Source organism: Malus domestica, chromosome 03 (genome assembly GCF_042453785.1).
Source record: "Malus domestica chromosome 03, GDT2T_hap1".
Classification (NCBI taxonomy): Eukaryota; Viridiplantae; Streptophyta; class Magnoliopsida; order Rosales; family Rosaceae; genus Malus; species Malus domestica.
The window spans coordinates 21,770,401-21,790,731 of NC_091663.1; the positions used below are offsets into that span (position 1 = coordinate 21,770,401).

General features: G+C 38.0%; 1 long non-coding RNA gene across 1 annotated transcript; it reads left to right on the forward strand.

Moving 5' to 3' along the window:
- Positions 1-1,234: 1,234 nt before the first annotated feature.
- On the forward strand, positions 1,235-19,907 carry LOC139194236 (uncharacterized). Its single transcript, XR_011578995.1, has 4 exons — positions 1,235-1,800; positions 2,420-2,478; positions 3,825-3,894; positions 19,108-19,907. It is a non-coding gene; the product is annotated as an uncharacterized lncRNA (long non-coding RNA).
- Positions 19,908-20,331: the final 424 nt, after the last annotated feature.

The following is a 20,331-nucleotide window of genomic DNA, read 5'->3' on the forward strand; positions in this document are numbered from 1 at the left end:
TCATCCAACGAACCACTCGTAAACTTGTGAGGACCTCCTTAAGCTACCTATAAGCTTGAAATCCCCAAAAACATGAGATTTTATGTTTTCATGAATAGTACCTCAAATCGGAGGTTATGGTTTCTCGGGTTTTTCAAGGTTTCAAGTCCTAAAAATGACATATATGAACTTAGGGACAAGCAAGGAGTTCAAATCGTACCTTCATATCGTCGATGCATGCTTGAAGTGTGAGTATGGTGTTCTTCCGTACGTGAGGGAAGGAGAGAGAGTGAGTTCGAGGGAGAGAGCACGGAAGAGAAGAGAGAGAGGGTGAGTTTGTGTGTGTGTGTGTGTCCACGTGGTCACCAACCAAAACCACAAAAATTTCCTTTCTAATTTGTTCCAAAATTAGGGAAAAATGCAAGTTTGAACCCCCAACAACAAGCATAACACACCACAACGTTCACATCCAAGGGTAAAAGCGTCATTTCACATCGTCGAAATTAAATATTCGGGACGGGCTGTGACATTAAAAATATTAAAAGATAAATATACTCTTCAATATATTGTGTGTGTGTGTGTGTGTATAAACATGGGTACATTCTTCAAAACCCAAAAAAAAAAATATATATATATATATAAATAAAATATTTTATATCTAGTAACATTAGTAAATATTTTGGAATAAACTTGAGATACATTTTCAAATTAACGAAAAATAATGTATCCATATAAGTTAAAAAAATGCATTAGAAAAATATTGAATGAACGGTACATTTTATATTTAAAAATGGGTACGTTTTAATATAACAAAACGGTATATTCAGCAAAGTACCCTAGCACCCTCCCCACTCCTCCTACCCTTGATTAATGAATGATTATATTAAAACCCTAAATTAATTATTATTTCTATTTTTAAAAAATGGTCATTTTGGTTCCGGTCCCTAATTAACCTAGTTGTTAGAATGTAACCTTGTTTGTTTAAATAGTTTGATCAAGGTCCTTGGCATCATTTAAGGAATTTAACTCATGGATTTATGCATTCAATATCCCACAAATGATGAAATTTTAAAAAATCCAAATAATATTGTTACAAGCTTAAAAATCAATAATAGAGTAATTTGTTGTGACAACCCGTCCCAAATTTTATGATTTTATAAATTTTTAAAGGTCGTTATTCATTATCCTATTCATTTATTATGGTTATTGTTATTTTTACTAAGGGAGGAGTTAGAAAAAAAAAATTGGGGAAAAAAAATAAAAAAGAAGAAAGGAAGAAGAGGAAAGCTGCCTGATGGTAGCAGAATGGAGAAGGAGAGAAAAGATGGGCACTGCCCAATCAGGAAAAGAGGAGAGGGAGGGAGACAAATGGGAGAGAAGAACCAGGAGGGAAATAAGGGAGGCGATGAGCACCCAACCAATCAACTCGTGCGCCCAAAACAACCCGGTTTCGACCCGGTCCCAATTCTGGCTAAATCCCACCATTTTTCAGACGAAAGTCACTCATCCTTCACCTGGAAATTATCCCTAGACCTCCCATCTTCCATATCCATCCAAAATTTGAAGGAATTTGGTTGAAGTTTGGTGGAAAAACCACCATGGGTGCCACGGGAAGGATTGCTCGAAATCCACTAAACCTGAAACAATTTCATTCAATTACCACTACCAAAACACTTCCCTACAACCCAGGAACAAATTCCAAGCAGTGGTGGAGGCGTTGGAACAAGTTTGGAGGTCGAATCGAAGCACACCAAATTCTAGGGTCTGCACGGATTTTGGTGAAATTGAGATGTTTCCAAGCCAAATTGGCTTTGGTCATAGGTATAAAGTTTACTCTACTCATTGAGACCTACAATTCTATAAATTTTGGTAATGTTTAGAAATAGTTGAATTTTTCGGCGAGCCGGGGCGGCCAACCGCCACCCGTGGCGGCTGGTGCGGCGGCGCGGGACCAAAGGGCCGCCAATGCTATTTTTAGGCTATATGTGATGTCTTGAATTCATTTTTGAGAAGTGAATGACGTAGATTGATAGTTAGACCCAAAATTCTCTAGGATACGTTAATAGGCCGTTATATGAATCGACGATCCGATCGTTGGATCGTCATCAAACTTTAATAGATTATTATTCATAATATTTGAGGAATATAGGGACTTACGGATTGGGAATCCAATGTATGGATCTTCTCGAATTAGAATTGTAAGTTCGTAAAATAAAATGTTAACCGCCACTTGGTTTTGGCAATTGGCGGAGATCCGACCGTTGGATCGTTCCGAAACTTTAGTATCTTATTATAGAAGCATAATATGGATCCTTGGAAGTTATGGATTAGAGATTTGATTTGTAGATCTTATGGACCGAATTGCGTGGACTTATGTGCGATGTAAGTTATGCATTGTATCAACAAGAATTCTGAGATGTGGTTTGATAATTGGTCACAGGCGCCAATCGTTTGTGACGCCTCGATGGTTGTGCTAGGAAGTTTTAGCACGGACTCCAGGTGAGTGGATCTTTCCTTGCTCATCTTATGTTTCATGATTGATAATTCTATAAATGCTTTTAAATAAAATTGAGAACTTATGCCATGACATATATATATTTATATGTTATAAAATACTATGAGATGGTTGAGTTAGTTTTCATTGTGATCTATCCATATGCGTACTACTATAAATGATTGTTGTGAACTACGAATGGCTTGACCCCTGTTTAGGGTATGTAGGCAATCTAACGAGACGTTAGATGCAGCCATATAAGAAATGAGATTAAATAACCAAGACCATAGCCTTGTTTAAGGAACTGAGCAATATGTGTGGGCTTTTGGTTTTAAGTATATATGTATACACTTGATATTTTCCCATAAATATGTTTAAATGAGATTATGCCTTGAATGCCAAGCATATAAGTTTATAATTCGTATATGAATTAGTATATGATGCATTATACATAATTGTGTTGCTGTGAACGCTCTGAAGTGCAAAGGTACGCAGGACATACAGGTAAGTTTAGGTAAGTTGAGGAAAGTTGCGGTAAATTCAAGTAAGTATACGATATTAGTTAATTGATGAGATATGTGATGAGATATGAATATGTCGTATAGGTCACTAGAGGTGACTCCGACTATTATATGCTAGCCATAATTGATGAGAGAGGTAATGAGATATCAATATGTCGTATAGGTTACTAGAGGTGATTCCGACTATTATATGCTAGCCATGATTGATGAGATATGTGATAAGATATCAATATGTCATATAGGTCACTAGAGGTGACTCCGACTATTATATGCTGGCCATAATTGATGAGAGATGTGATGAGATATCAATTATGTCGTATAGGTCACTAGAGGTGACTCCGACTATTATATGCTAGCCATAACTGATGAAATATGAATACATCGTATAGGTCACTAGAGGTGACTCCGACTATTATATGCTAGCCATGATTGATGAGATATGTGATGAAATATGAATATGTCGTATAGGTCACTAGAGGTGACTCCGACTTATATGCTAGCCATGATTGATGAGATATGTGATGAAATATGAATATGTCGTATAGGTCACTAGAGGTGACTCCGACTTACATGCTAGCCAGGATTGATGAAATATGTGATGAGATATGAATATATCGTATAGGTCACTAGAGGTGGCTTCGACTTGTGTACTATTATGAGATACTAATCGCATGATTATTTGGTATTATTGTTGAGATGTTGTGTTGTGGTACATTATGATTTCTCTAAAAATTATACAAGTGTTGTAACGAGGATTACATGTGCTATATGTTTCCTATTAGTAATTTACTTACATGGCCACTCACCCTTGTCTTGTCTTCACCCTCCAGGTATTATTAGCTGAGTTTTATTATCACCAAAGACTCGCGGCGATTCTTAGTATCGGAGACTATTTCGAGGGTACGATTCTTATATCATTTTTCTGTACTTGCTTATGCTCTAACATCACGTGTGAAGTGGGTTCATTCCTCCTCACCAATGCACTCTAGTATTTAGGCACTCTTAGGTTTAAATCTATTCACAATTTTCCACATCATCACACTTTATGGCTTCGTCACCTTCCAGGTGTTGGCCAGCACAGCTCGATTCGAAATCCTAGTGGACATTCCGGGTCGGGGTGTATCATTTGTTCTTTATATAGTTCTAGGAAAAAAAAAATGTACCAACGTAATTATTAATATAGCGCAAGAAATAACTATTGATATATTTTAAAACATTAAGTAAACACATATAATTAGCATGGGTATGTTCATAAAAAAACTATTGGTACAAATTAAATTAAATGTATGGGTACATATTAAAATTCAAAACTATGGGTGCAAATTAAATTGAAAATATGGGCACATATTCAAATTCAAAATTATGGATACAAATTAAAAATAAAAAGAATATTGGTATAAATTAAAAATAAAAAGATACAAATTATAAATAGAAATATATGAAAAAAAAATACTAAAAAGATTATATTTGAAAATGATTAATACTTTTTTCTAAATTGACATATAAAGTGACACACCCCGACCCAGAATGTCCACTAGTACCCCGAGTTGGGCCATGTTGGCCGACACTTGGAATGTGACGAAGCCATAAAGTGTGATAATATATAAAATGCGAATAAATTAAAATCTAAAAGTGCCTAAGTACACGAGTAGTCCCTCGCCGTAATACCTGTTTAATTAAACCATCATAAGGTGAGATAATGATTATACCATCATAAAAGACATATATGCTGAAAAGTGCCATGAATCTTCATCGATACGGAACTCTGCTGCTAGAACCTGGAAGGGTACAAAAATAGAAAATCTAAGTGAGTGAAATAAAACTTTACAAACCAATTCCAACTACCAAAGATAGTAGTCCCTCGCCGTAATACCTGTTTAATATCCCGGAAAATAACAAGCGTGACTATAAATCAAAACCATAACCAAAATAATAGTCTTACGGTTATGCTACATCAAATATCTTAACAGGAATGAGTAACCCAGGTGAAATAAACCAATAGGAAATGGCATGTTAGCTGGATCCACCTATCATGTACGGTTGAATCAATATCTCATCACATATATGCTAGCATCTCATCACATATGCTAGCTCGTAACATATTTCATCATATATGCTAGCATCTCATCACATATGCTAGCTCGTAACATATTTCATCATATATGCTAGCATCTCATTACATATGTCATCATATATATGCTAGCTTCTTATCACATACCTCATCACATATATGCTAGCATCTCATCACATATGCTAGCTCATAACATATCTCATCATATATGCTTGCATCTCATTACATATATCATCATATATATGCTAGCATCTCATCACATATCTCATCACATATATGCTAGCATCTCATCATATATGCTAGCTCATAACATATCTCATCATATATGCTAGCATCTCATTACATATCTCATCATATATATACTAGCATTTCATCCCATATGCTAGCTCGTAACATATTTCATCATATATGCTAGCATCTCATTACATATCTCATCATATATATGCTAGCATCTCATTACATATCTCATCACATATATGCTAGCATTTCGTCACATATGTTAGCTCGTAAGTCGAAGTCACTTCCAGTGACCTGTACGACTTATCCATAGCTCAATAAGTATACCTGCACACGAGTCGGAACCACCACCTAAAGTGGTCCGTACGACAGGACCGGGTGTAAATAAATACGCTCATGTGCTACGATCACGTGAAGACTGTGCGAATAATCACGGGTCACCTATGAGTCGGAACCACCTATAGTGGTCTATACGATAAGATTGTGCATCTACCTTGGATCCAAGGTGAGCGTAAGGTGCGGGAGGTGAACATCACGTGAAGGATTGTGCCCTGGCCATGGGTGGGAGCACTAACACCGGGGTGCAGGTTTATAAGCTCTAAATGCATCTCATCACATATATCGTATAACTAAAGCAATCTCATATGACATATACAACTCATTGGCAACCTATTCGACTATATTAGAGTTGCCTAAAACATAAATGTAGTCATGCCATAACTCAATCATTTCAACTAATACCATAACTTACCTGAACTTACCGGGGTGTCTTGAGTTCACCTTTGTACTTCAGAGCGTTCACCTTTAATTATGTGCAAGTAACATATACGTGAATATACCAGGATGTAAATCTGAAATTCAACCATATCATGATATTTCCAAACATATAAACATATAAACATATACGTGAATATAAGCTGTATTGCCCCACTCTCGAACTAATTACCTTCGGAAATAATTATCGGTAATAAGCCCAACTAAACACTAGCTTAATTAACTATCATTACTAACTATTTTTCACTTCAATGTTACGATTCTTCACACATTGATTTATAATCAATATTTAACACTAAAACATAAGGTTTAATCTCACATTTTCCACCAATCTCCTTCACATTGCTCAATTCCTCAAACAAGGCTATTGCCTCAATTATTTAGTCTCATTTATTCTATGGTTACATCTAACATCTCGTTAGACTGCCTATGTACCCTAAACAGGGATCAAGCCAATCGTAGTTCACAATAACTACTTCAAAACATTCACAGTAATCGTAAGCAATAATTAATTTATAAACGTTTATGGAATTATCAATCATATATATATATACATACATACATATATATACATACATATATATATATACACACATACAATAGAAATTAAAAGACTCACTCACCTGGAGTCCACGCTATGATTTTCTAGCACGCACATCAAGGTGTCCTGAACGATTGGCGCCTATGACCAATTATAGAATCACATCTCAGAACTCTTATCAATAGAATACATAATTCACATAAAGCACATCCTCAAGGACATTCTAAAACAGTTTGAGACCTATGGACCACAAGTCAACCGTCGATCTTTGATCGACGGTACGGTCTACAACCTTGTATAACTTTATCCGGAAGATCCGCATATCAGATTCCCAATCTGCAACTCCCAAAATACACATTATGCTTCTAGAATAACATACTAAAATTTCATTATGATCCAACGGTCGGATCTCCGTCAATTGCCCAAAACCAATTGGCGGCTAACATTTATTTTATAAACTTACAAATCCAATTCGGGAAGATCCGTATGTCGGATTTCCGATCTGTAAGTTTCTATGGTCCTCAAATATTACGTACTATAACATATTAAGGTTTAGTGATGATCCAACGGTCAAATCATCAATTCACATTTTTACCAAGTAACGTATCGTAATGAATTTAGGTTCAACCGATCAACCTACGTTATAGGAAAATCAAAACTAAATTGAAAACATCTAATTTAGCCTAAATGTGGCATTCGACTATTTCTAAAAATTACCAAAGTTTACAGAATTGTAGGTCTCAATAAGTAGAGTAAATCTTATATATGTGGCCAAGTCCAATTTGACCTGGAAAAGCTCCAATTGTCTTGAAACCCATCGGAACCCTATAAATTTGGTGGTCTCGATCCACCCCCTCCGGTGTTCCACCGCCCTAACTAGGGCTTAGGACCTGTTCCTAGGTTCATGAGGAGTCGACCCATGTTGGTGGTCGACGGTGGTAGCTTCAGAAATGGCCAATTGGCACCGTGGTGTCCTCGGAGCCCCTCGGTGAGAATCATCACGAATCCAAGCCTATTTCCTTAAATTCAGAAGTGGAAATGGTAGAGGGAGGGTCTTAGAGTCATTTAAGGGTGGTGGCGATGATCAATTTACTTTGAAGTCACCGGAATCGGTGTCGGGGTGCAATCTGGAAACGAGTCGAGTCGCGGGTCGAGAGAAACCCGGTTTCCCCCCTCTTTCCTTTTTCTCTCCCGTTCCCTCCTTTCCTTTCTTTCTGATTGGCCCTCCTATCTAGGGGTGGTTCGGTATAGGATACCATACCGAAACTAGTATCCCGAATCCCAAACCGAAATTTTTCGGGACGGGAATTTAAAGACCAATCCCAAACCAAATTTTTGGGAATCCTAAATTGAAATATGAAATTATGAATTGTTGTTCAAATATATAATTCAAGAACACATTCATGAACTAGGAATGCATTTCATTCACACTACCATTTAATCTAAAACTAACATGCCTGACTGTTTTTATCAGAGTCAAAATTCAAATTAATTAAACCCTTTTTGCAATCTGTTAAGACTTAAGACATAAAAGAATCAAGCATTCTGAAATCATCAGCCATGGCAGCAACAATAATAAAATCCAAATGAATATAAAACAGAACATGAAAAATATGCAAGGTGTAGGGCATTCCAGGTTGCGGAGCATGAATTAGAAACTACTAGCATCAATTATAAAAGAATAATATATATGTATATATATATATATATAATAATAATAATAATTAATATTATATATTCGGTATGGGATTTCCAAAATATCGAGAAGCCAATCCCGAATCCCGTACCGAAATTTCGGGAATTTCAGTTTGGGAAATTTTTGGTTTGGGATCGGGATTTTTTCGGTTCGGTTCAGGATTTTCAGGAATTTTTTCCACCCCTACTCCTATCCTCTCTCTTCTCTCCATTCGCCACCATCTTCCCTCCTTTTCCTCCTGAAACTTTCTCCCTCCTTCTCCGATTAGGTTGTTCTGCCCAGTCTCTCTTTTCCCCCCAATATAGCAATACCTATGAAAATATATAAAATAATAAATGGAACTCTTTCAAAACGTACTTCAGGAATACGCTAAGAGAATATTTAGTACGTCTCACAACACGTTGGTCAATGAAAGTCAAAACTTTCCGCCTCTAGGGCATTTTCGTACACATTTTAAAATTTATAAAATAATAAAATTTGGGACGGGTTGTCACATAAACACTTGCAAATAATTTACTATTCAAATAATGGCATGAAAAAATGTCAAGGGACCTTGATCAAAAATGAAAAAGGAATAAAGTTTTAATTAATAATAAGGAGAAACGACGGATGAGAACCTAATTTATCCTTTAAAAACTTATGTAACTGACATGAAAAATTCATTAATACATTAACTTTAAGGACTTTGATCAAAATTTAAAAAAGTAATAAGGTCTCAGTCAAAGAATATAGTAGTTATGGACCATATACTAATTTTTCCTATATTTAAATATACATATACACACATGCATACAGATAGATACACACACACACACACACACACACACTACTTATACATACATACATATCTATACATACATAAAGAGACATACATACATACATACATACATATATATATATATATATATATATAAATGCATACACACATATACATAAATAGATATCATACATACATACATACATACATACATACACATATACATAGACATACACACACACAGATGCATACATACATAGATACATACATAGATACACACACAGATGCATACATACATACATACATACACACACAGATACATACATACATATACACACATACACACACACACACAAATACCTAGACACAAACACCCTAAACCCTACATATACATACATACATATAAATGTGCATAGACATACACATACACACACACACACACAGATGCATACATACATACACACACATGAACATACACATACACAGATACATACATACATACATACATATACATAGACATGCACACACAGATGCATACATACATACATATACATGTACATACACACACAGATACATACATACATATAAAATAATTGTTTGTAAACACGAATTTTCTATAACAAATGACACAAGAACATGTGTACAAAATAATTGTATTGTATTAATGAGTTTAGGGCTACAATCTCTTTAAAAACTTGATCCGATAATTCAATCTCTGAAGATGAAAAAATGTATTGTTATTCATCCAAGGGTCGTGATGACTTGATCTCGAATGAACGCACGTCTCAAGGTTTTGGCTTGTGGTAATTGAAAATCTAGCACGTGTGGTGGTGCTTGATGATTCTTCAAAGGTTTGAGGAAGAACGCAGAGAGCTTTCTGAATGCTTCTAAGTATTTAAGAATTTGGAGATTTGGATGATTGAGAGTTTTAGAGTTTCAAAGTTTCAGCATCTGGGTGTGAATGATTTTCTTGACCCTTTCTTTGTCTTGAATCCTCGTATTTATAGACTCTCAATGACACACCCCGATCCTAGCATTAAGGCGTGCTAGCCGTCATGTGGGAGTGACGTGACCAAAAGTGCGATGCGGAAGCAAAAGATAAAAGAATTACGAAGGAATAAAAATCAACTACTAGCAGTAATATCCAACTAACATGCTATAGTGAGTTTAAGTGTGAAACACACATATTCAGAGTATAAGTACTAAGTGCAGTCAAGTAGGACCATTACTAAATTACAACACCCGAAGGTGAGTCCTACATTTATGTAGTCTGTCAGAACACCGTGCGAATCCTCGTGAGCCACCAACACTGCTAACTCGAACCTGGAGGGGCGCAAAACAAGATTGAGTGGGTCAGTAAAACAAAGCTTTTCGAAAATATTTCAATTAATAACACTTCTAACCCCTCAATGTAAAACCTGTATACTTTCCCAGAAAAATAGTATATATAACCATATATAACAACAATTAGCTTAAATCACAAGTCAATATAACAAATGAAATAAGGAATCAATCGGAGACCATGCAGCTGTCCTATACGGTGAATTCTATAGCTCAATATCCAACTCAACTGGAGTCACCACTGTGACCCATACGGCACTACTCTGCACATAAATCGGAACTACCTGAAGTAGTCTGTACGAGAAGAATGGTGTACGAATACGCTCTAGTGCTTTTCTCATCAACAGCTGTATAATAATCTAAAGTCACTTACAAGTTGGAACCACCTTTAATGGTTTGTACGACATTTCGGAACCACCTCTAGTGATCTGTATGACATGCACCTACGTGGATCCAAGGTGAGCGTGTGGTGCGGGGTGAATAATATAAGCACTAACACCAGGGGTGTAGGTTATGAGCTCTCAACACAATTCACATCATCAATAAACCATATGAACAACATAAAACTCACCTACTCACCTGTGCGTCCACAACACCATTTCACATATATGCATCAAATACTAATTCATATATTTCATATATTATGTATGCATGGCATTTTAAAACGTACTTTCATTTAAATTCAATTTCTGAGAAAAATCGGTAGTATATAGGTATAAACAGAAAATAACTGCCCACTCACTGGTAAGTCGAAGGGTCGTAACCCCCGTGACGCCCTTGAATGCGCTCATCCTCGTGATAGGTCTCACCAATATGCGAAACAACTATAAAAACGTTATTTTAAAGCACATAACCTATAATATGTAATAATTTCTCATACGATGCTCAAATTGGGTATATGAATATATCACAGTGACCTACTCGACGTCACGGACGTCGAGGTATTTTTAGAAAAAATTTTGGATCTGTCACGCGCCCCCACGCGCGTCTTCCCCTACCTCTAGTCGCCGGACTGGTTTCACCGGAGATGGAAAAGTTGCCGGTTTCTGGGAAATTTTCAAACTTCTTATTCTCCGTCAATTCTCAACCATTTTTTACGCAATTTATACCAAAATGAAGCCCTAAGCATGGAGAATCATGATGTACTAATTTAAGGCTAAAAAACACATGAAATCTCACCGGAGAAAATCCAAGAAAACCGGCCAACTTCAAACCCTACGATCTCGACGTCCAAAACCTTCAAACTAAGTACTCCAAGCTTCCTTGGGACCTTACTAAGCTCCCTGTAGGCTTAGAATTCCCTGAAAACCAACATTTCACGTGTGCATGAACATTGACATCAAACGGTTTCGACGTGATTTCATGGTTTCCAGTTCTAAAAATAGTACCAATCGATTCATGAGATAGCAAGGATGAAGGAACTCAGCTTTTTGTCGTCGATCTGTGAAGTTTTGAGGGGTTTTGCTCTTGTCCGTACAAGTTCGAAAGGGAGGGAGAGAGAGTGAACTGAGAGGGAGGAAAGAGAGAGCACAAGGTGAGTGTGCTTGTCCCGTGTGTGTGTATGGTCCACCCAAAACAAATCACAATCCAAATTTCTTTAAGTCCCTAACCACACAAAAATGTATACCATTTTAATCCACTTAAAATTTCCCAAGAACTTAAGAGAGTATGCAATATTCAAATAAACATGTCACACATACCTTAGCAACCGTTAAGGGCAATTCCATCATTTCACATCCATGATAAATGAAATTTCAGGACGGGCTGTGACAATATACCCTCCTTATAGAATTTCGTCCTCGAAATTCATACAACACTCACTCCACTAATACTCATAAAACAACCTTGGGTGCATCTCTCTCATTCGATCTTCTGTCTCCCAAGTAGTTTCTTCCACTGAGTGGTTCCTCCACAATACTTTTACCAAGCTCACTGTCTTATTCCTTAGAACTTTGTCTTTCCAATTCAAGATAGTCACTGGTTCCACATCATACGTCAAATCCGGATTAATCTCCAAAGGTTGAGGAGGAATCACATGTGAAGGATCTTAAACATAATGTCGAAGCATCGAGACATGAAACACATTATGCACCTTAGATAACTCCGGAGGCAACTCCAATCTGTAAGCAACTTCACCAATCATTTTAGTGATCTCATAAGGTCTTATATGCCTAGGACTTAGCTTGCTTTTCTTTCCAAACTGCACTACACCTCTCCAAGGTGACAATTTCAAGAATACCAAATTACCCACATCATATACTCGATCAGTGGCATGTCTATTTGCTAAACTCTTTTGTCGATCCTGGGCCGCTTTCAGGTTATTCTTAATCACCTGAACATTTTGAGTAGTCTCATCCACAATCTCTGGGCCCTCTAGAACTCTGTCGCCAACCTCTGACCAACACAATGGCGTACGACAAGCTCTACCATAAAGTGCCTCAAATGGTGACATACCAATGCTCGAATGAAAACTATTATTGTAGGCAAATTCCATCAAGTCTAGGCGATCATGCCAAGAATCACCAAATTGTAACACTGAAGATCTTAACATATCTTCTAATGTCTGAATAGTCCTCTCTGATTATCCATCTGTTTGAGGATGATAAGCAGTACTGTAAAGCAATTTCGTACCAAAAGCTTCCTGAAAAGCTATCCAAACTTAGAAGTAAATCTTGGATCTCGATCATAAATAATATTCACTGGAACTCCATGATACTTCACAATCTTCGTGATGAACAACTTAGCCAATTTATTTAGGGGATACTTTTCCCTCACTGGAATGAAGTGTGCTGACTTGGTAAGCTGATCTACAACCACCCAAACACCATTAAATCCATTATGTGTACGTGGAAGCTTATACACAAAATCCATAGTTATATTTTCCCATTTCCACTGAGGAACAGGAAGTGGTTGCATCCGTCCAAAAGGCTTCTTTCTTTCTGCTTTGACTTGCTGACAAACAATACACCTACTTACATATTCTGCAATTTCCCTTTTCATACTCGGCCAATAATAAAATGGTCGAATGGTATGGTACATCTTAGTTCCTCCTGGATGCATCGCATAAGCCAAACAATGTGCTTCATCCAAAATTTCTTTCTTTAATTCCTCATTATTCGGCACATACATTCTGTTCTCCTGCATAAGCATGCCATCTGATTCTCGAATCTTGAGGTCTTTCTTTTTCCCTTCATTTCTCAATCGAATCATTTCTTGGATCTCTTCATCAACCATCTGAGCTTCAAGTACACGATCGACCAAAACTGGCCTGACTTGGAAACTAGCAAGAAAAGCTTATCTTTGCTCTTCTATCTCCAACTTTACCCCAGTAGCTCTCAAATCTGCAAGAAGAGGAACACGACAAGCATATAAAGCATTAAGTCAACCTTGAGGTTTCCTACTCAGTACATCAACTACCACATTTGCACGACCTGGATGATACTCAATAGTGCAGTCACAATCACTTAGTAACTCCATCCACCTTCGCTGACGAAGATTAAGATCATGCTGAGTAAAAAGATACTGAAGACTCTTATGATCCGTAAAGATCTTACATTTCTCACCATAGAGATAATGCCTCCAAATCTTCAAAGCAAAGACAATGGCTGCCAACTCAAGATCGTGAGTAGGATAATTCCTTTCATGAATCTTCAATTGTCGAGAAGCATAGGCGATCACTCTATTATGTTGCATCAAGACACATCCCAAACCATTCAAGGAAGCATCACTGTAAATCTCAAAGTTACCGCTATCGTCAGGAAGTACCAATACTGGAGCATAAGTGAGGCAATATTTCAGCTGTTGTAAACTTTGCTCACAATTCTCGTCCCACTCGAACTTAACATCATTCCTGGTTAACTTCGTTAGTGGTAAAGCAATCATAGAAAAATCTTGAACAAACCGTCGATAATAACCTGCTAGACCAAGAAAACTCCGTACCTCAGTGACGGTTCGTGGTTGTTCCCAATTCTCCACTGCTGCTATCTTTTGAGGATCTACTTGAATTCCTTGTGCCAATACTACATGTCTCAAAAATGCCACTTGATTCAACCAAAACTGGCATTTGCTAAACTTGGCATACAACTGATGTTCCCTCAATTTCTTTAATACCAAGTTAAGATGTCGAATATGATCTGCTTTCGACTTAGAGTATACCAGAATATCATCAATAAAAACAATGACAAACCTATCAAGATATTGCTGGAATACTTCATTCATTAACCTCATGAAAGCTGCAGGTGCATTAGTCAATCCAAATGGCATCACCAAAAACTCATAATGTCCATAACGGGTCCTGAAAGCCATTTTAGGTACATCTTCATCTTTAATCTTCAACTGATAATAGCCAAATCTCAAATCAATCTTAGAGAACACACATGCACCTTTAAGCTGATCAAACAAGTCATCGATACGAGGCAATGGATAACGGTTTTTAATCGTTACCCAATTCAATTGCCTGTAATCAATACATAATCTCAAAGTTCCATCTTTCTTTCTTACAAACAACACCGGAGCTCCCCAAGGTGAAGTACTAGGTTGAATGAAACCTTTATCAGTTAATTCCTGTAACTAAATTTTCAATTCTCTCAATGCAGCTGGAGCCATTCTACATGGAGTCAAAGATATAGGATCCGTACCTAGAAGCAAATCAATAGAAAACTCCACATCTCTATCTGGCGGCAATCCAGGCAAATCATCTGGGAATACATCAGGATAGTGCCTAACTACTCCAACTTCCTCCACACTGCTAAGAAAAACATCATTTAACACCACATGTGCTACGTATCCTTGAGAACCTTTTGATAACAACTTTTTTGCTCTCATGGCAGAAATAACACCATGTCTCACCCCACTTCTTTCACCCACAAAAGTAACTTCTGGTAGTCCAGGACGATGAAAGGTAACTGATTTCCCGTAACAATCTATATGGGCACGATTATAATGCAACCAATCTGCCCCTAAAATCACATCAAAATCCACAATATCTAACGGGATAAGATTAGCTGGCATAACTACACCATCTACCATCACTGGACACCCTGGATAAACAATATCAACATAACATTTGTCCCCTCTAGGCATAGCAAACTCTAAATCAAATCCTAGAGGTGTAGGGTGAGGTTGTGTCATTTGAGCAAATGTATGAGAAATCACAGAATGTGTAGCACCACAATCAATCAAAACTCTAGCAAAGTGACCAAGGATGTTTAACGTACCCATAATCGAGTCCGGATGATTCTGAGCATCTTGCAGTGAGATGCGATTAACACGTCTATGAGCTTGTTGTCGTCCTCCACGACCTCTATTACCTTGATTACCTAGCCCCTGAGAAGTACGTCTCTGTCCTATCTGGCTAGACTGCCTATACGGTCCTGCACTGCTAGCAGCAACCTCTCCCTGTCAGGGCTGACCTTTCTGATACCACTGAGATCCACTAGCTGGCATGGAAGGATCCTGGGAATACTGATACTGTCCAGAAGCATAGGGAGCAACATCACCCTGATAGTGGTAAGCACCACCACGACCCGCCTGACCATAACTGCCTGATCCAAAGTTCTGCTGAATCGGCGCTTATGTGGCATAGGAGACTGCTGAGGCCTCTGTTGACTTTGGGGACACTGAGCATCTCTATGTCCCAACTGTCCACAAGTGTAGCAACCACCGCCGCTTCTCCTACACTCTCCATGATGTCTGAAATTACAACGGCGACACAATGGAGGACCTAAACCACCAGCACCACCAAAGTCTCTCTGTCTCTGAAACCTGGGTCCACCAGTAACCCTTCCACCTCTCCTTGGGCCTATGACACTAAATCCTCCACTGGAAGAACTCGAGCTCGCTCCACTTCTCTTGAAATTCTGTGTCTTACGGGGTCCCTAAGTGGAGATACCTTTACCTCTGTCATCTTTCCTCTGATTATCATTCTTATCTTCATCTCACTATTACTAGGGAGGTTTTCAGAATCCTCCATCCGAACCAAAATCTCAAAAAACTCATGGTAAGTGGTGCAAGGAATCGCACTAGCAAACGTTCGCCATTTCCTCTTAGTTCCCAGCTTAAAACGGCGAAGCATCTCTACCTGATTACCAGCTATATCAGGATCATAGCGGGATAAGTCTGTAAACTTCCTGTAATACTCATGCGCTGACATATTCTTTTGCTTCAATTGAGTGAACTCCTGCTTCTTATGATCAATGTACTCCGGGGGAACAAATCTTTTCTTGAAATCCTCTTTGAATACTTCTCAATCAGTTGCCGCTTCAGGTGACATAAACTTAGTTTAATTTACCCACCAAGTTGCTGGCTCTCGTCCTAAAAACCAAGTAGTGGTCTCGATCCATCTACTAGCAGGAAGATTTCCTTGACTCTGCATCACCTGAAAGGTCTTCTCAATATGGTTTAACCACTTTTCTGCCCCTTCATGACCCTCATTACCCATGAAGCGGTCTAATTACAGATTATACATAGTCTCCAGGGATGTTCTTTGAGGAGGAGGAGGACAGATTGCATTCTGAAAGGCATGGGCCATCGCTTCCCCTAATTGAGTTATGTTAGGGAAATTAGGCTCAGAAGCACGACGTGATTCCCTACGAGGCGGCATAGTTCTGATAGAAGACACCAAAAGATCATTAGAGCATTAACAATTTATACAGGACTGCAAACCTAGGCTCTGATAAAAGAATTACAAAGGAATAAAAACCAACTACTAGCAGTAATATCCAACTAACATGCTAGAGTGAGTTTAAGTGTGAAACACATATATTCAGAGCATAAGTACTAAGTTCAGTCAAGTAGGACCATTACTAAATTACAACACCCAAAGGTGAGTCCTACATTTATGTAGTCTGTCAGAACGCCGTGGGAATCCTCGTGAGCCACCAACACTGCTAACTAGAACTTGGAGGGGCGCAAAACAAGATTGAGTGGGTCAGTAAAAAAAAGCTTTTCGAAAGTATTTCAATTAATAACACTTCTAACCCCTCGCTGTAAAACCTGTATACTTTCCCAGAAAAATAGTATATATAACCATATATAACAACAATTAGCTTAAATCACAAGTCTTTAACACTTTTCAAGAAATATGCCATGCTATGCTTCAAAACATAATAAGGATGCATCAATATAACAAATGAAATAAGGAATCAACCGGAGACCCTGCAGCTGTCCTGTACGGTTAATTCTATAGCTTAATATCCAACCCAACCGGATTCACCACTGTTAACTGTACGGCACTACTCTGCACATAAATCGGAACTACCTGAAGTAGTCTGTACGACAAGAATGGTGTAAGAATACGCTCTAGTGCTTTTCTCATCAACAGCTGTATAATAATCTAAAGTCACCTACAAGTTGGAACCACCTTTAATGGTTTGTACGACATGTCGGAACCACCTCTAGTGATCTGTATGACATGCACCTACGTGGATCCAAGGTGAGCGTGTGGTGCGGGGTGAATAATATAAGCACTAACACCAGGGGTGTAGGTTATGAGCTCTCAACACAATTCACATTATCAATAAACCATATGAACAACATAAAACTCACCTGATACTCACATGTGCGTCCACAGCACCATTTCACATATATGCATCAAATACTAATTCATATATTTCATATATTATGTATGCATGGCATTTTAAAACATACTTTCATTTAAATACAATTTTTGGGAAAAATCAGTAGTATATAGGTATAAACAGAAAATAACTGCCCACTCACTGGTAAGTAGAAGGGTCATAAACCCCGTGACGCCCTTGAATGCGCTCGTCCTCGTGATAGGTCTCACCTATATGCGAAACAACTATAAAAATGTTATTTTAAAGCACATAACCGTCAATATGTAATAACTTCTCATACGATGCTCAAATTAGGTATATGAATATATCACAGTGACCTACTCGACGTCCCGGACGACGAGGTATTTTTAGAAAAAAAATTTGGATCTGTCCCGCGCCCCCACGCGTGTCATCCCCTACCTTCAGTCGCCGGACTGGTTTCGCCGGCGATGGAAAAGTTGCCGGTTTCTGGGAAATTTTCAAACTTCTTATTCTCCGTCAATTCTCAACCATTTTTTACGCAATTTATACCAAAATGAAGCCCTAAGCATGTAGAATCACGATGTACTAATTTAAGGCTAAAAAAACACACGAAATGTCACCGGAGAAAATCCAAGAAAACCGGCCAACTTCGAACCCTACGATCCCGACGTCCAAAACCTTCAAACTAAGTACTCTGAGCTTCCTTGGGACCTCACTAAGCTCCCTGTAGGCTTAGAATTCCCTGAAAACCAACATTTCACGTGTGCATGAACAATGACATCAAACTGGGTTACAGTTTCGACGTGATTTCGAGGGTTTCCAGTTCTAAAAATAGTACCAATCGATTCAGGAGGTTGCAAGGATGAAGGAAATTAGCTTTTTGTCATCGATCTGTGAAGTTTTGAAGGGTTTTGCTCTTGTCTGTACAAGTTCGAAAATGAGGGAGAGAGAGTGAACTGAGAGGGAGGAGAGAGAGAGCACGGGGTGAGTGTGCTTGTCTCGTGTGTGTGTGTGGTCCACCCAAAACAAATCACAATCCAAATTTCTTTAAGTCCTGATAGGAGCATATTTATGCGACTTAGTTAACATGTTTTCTTGCACTTACTTAGTTAGTTATTGCTTATAAGAGTGTTTTAAGCTATTTTCATGTGTTTGTAGGTCCTAATGGCAAAGTTGGCAAGAAAGTGCAATTTGGAGCAGTTTTTGGCCAAGATTGGATAGCTTATGCATGGAGCAAGATGGATGGACGAATTTGAAGTCAAAAGAGGCTAGAAACACTCACCCACTACACCCATTACATCCACTCATTACCACAACCCACTACACCCATTACATCCACTCATTACAACATTCACCCACTACACCCATTACATCCACTCATTACCACAACCCATTACACCCATTACATCCACTCATTACCACAACCCACTACACCCATTACATCCACTCATTATCACAACACTCACCCACTACACCCATTACATCCACTCATTACCACAACATACACTATCCTCTCCCTAGCTTATAAATACATCCACCATTCCCCTTCCTAAAGGATTCCATCATCATCCAAAGACACTACATTTCACATCTCACAACTTCATTCACAAACACAATTTCCTTGCCGTGACCTCCATCCATTCATCTAGCCATACTACATCTCACCAATCAATACACTTTCATCTCTTAGCCGTGCAAATCCATTCCATCCATATATCCATACACATCCTAGACACTTGTGCTACAACAAGGTGGTGAAAACAAAGGTCCTTGACGTTTCAAGCTTGGAACTTTGGAGCATTTTAGGTGTACTCCGTTCTTGCTTTCAATGTCTACTTTGTTATTTTCTAATTTTGTTGCAATTATGAGTGGCTAAACCCCTATTTAGTTAGGGGGAAGTTTGAAGCCATGAACATGCTTGAGATTTGAATTGATTTCTTCCAATTGTGATTTGATAAGTTGTGATTGCAATTCAATTATCTATTTTATTCATAACTGATTCTTGTATGTTTATTAAGGATGCATACTTAGTTTTCATGCATGAATTAGATGCTAGAATATAAATGAGTTTCACCTAATCGTTACAAGTTTATATTCATGAGTAGTGAAGGTTGTTTATCACAATCGAGTGAATTGAATTCTTGGCAATTGTACCATGCATTCATAGTTATAATTGCCTCGTCAACACTTATGATTTTCATTGAACGTAATGATCTCTGATTGTATCTCTATTATGCATTATTTTCATTGAACGTAATGATCTCTGATTGTATCTCTATTATGCATTCATATAGGGGACTTTTAGAGAATGATTTGGGTTGTCGCATGCATTCATCCAATTCAATGAGTAAAGGAAAAGCTGAGGGTTAATTTGTGCATCAC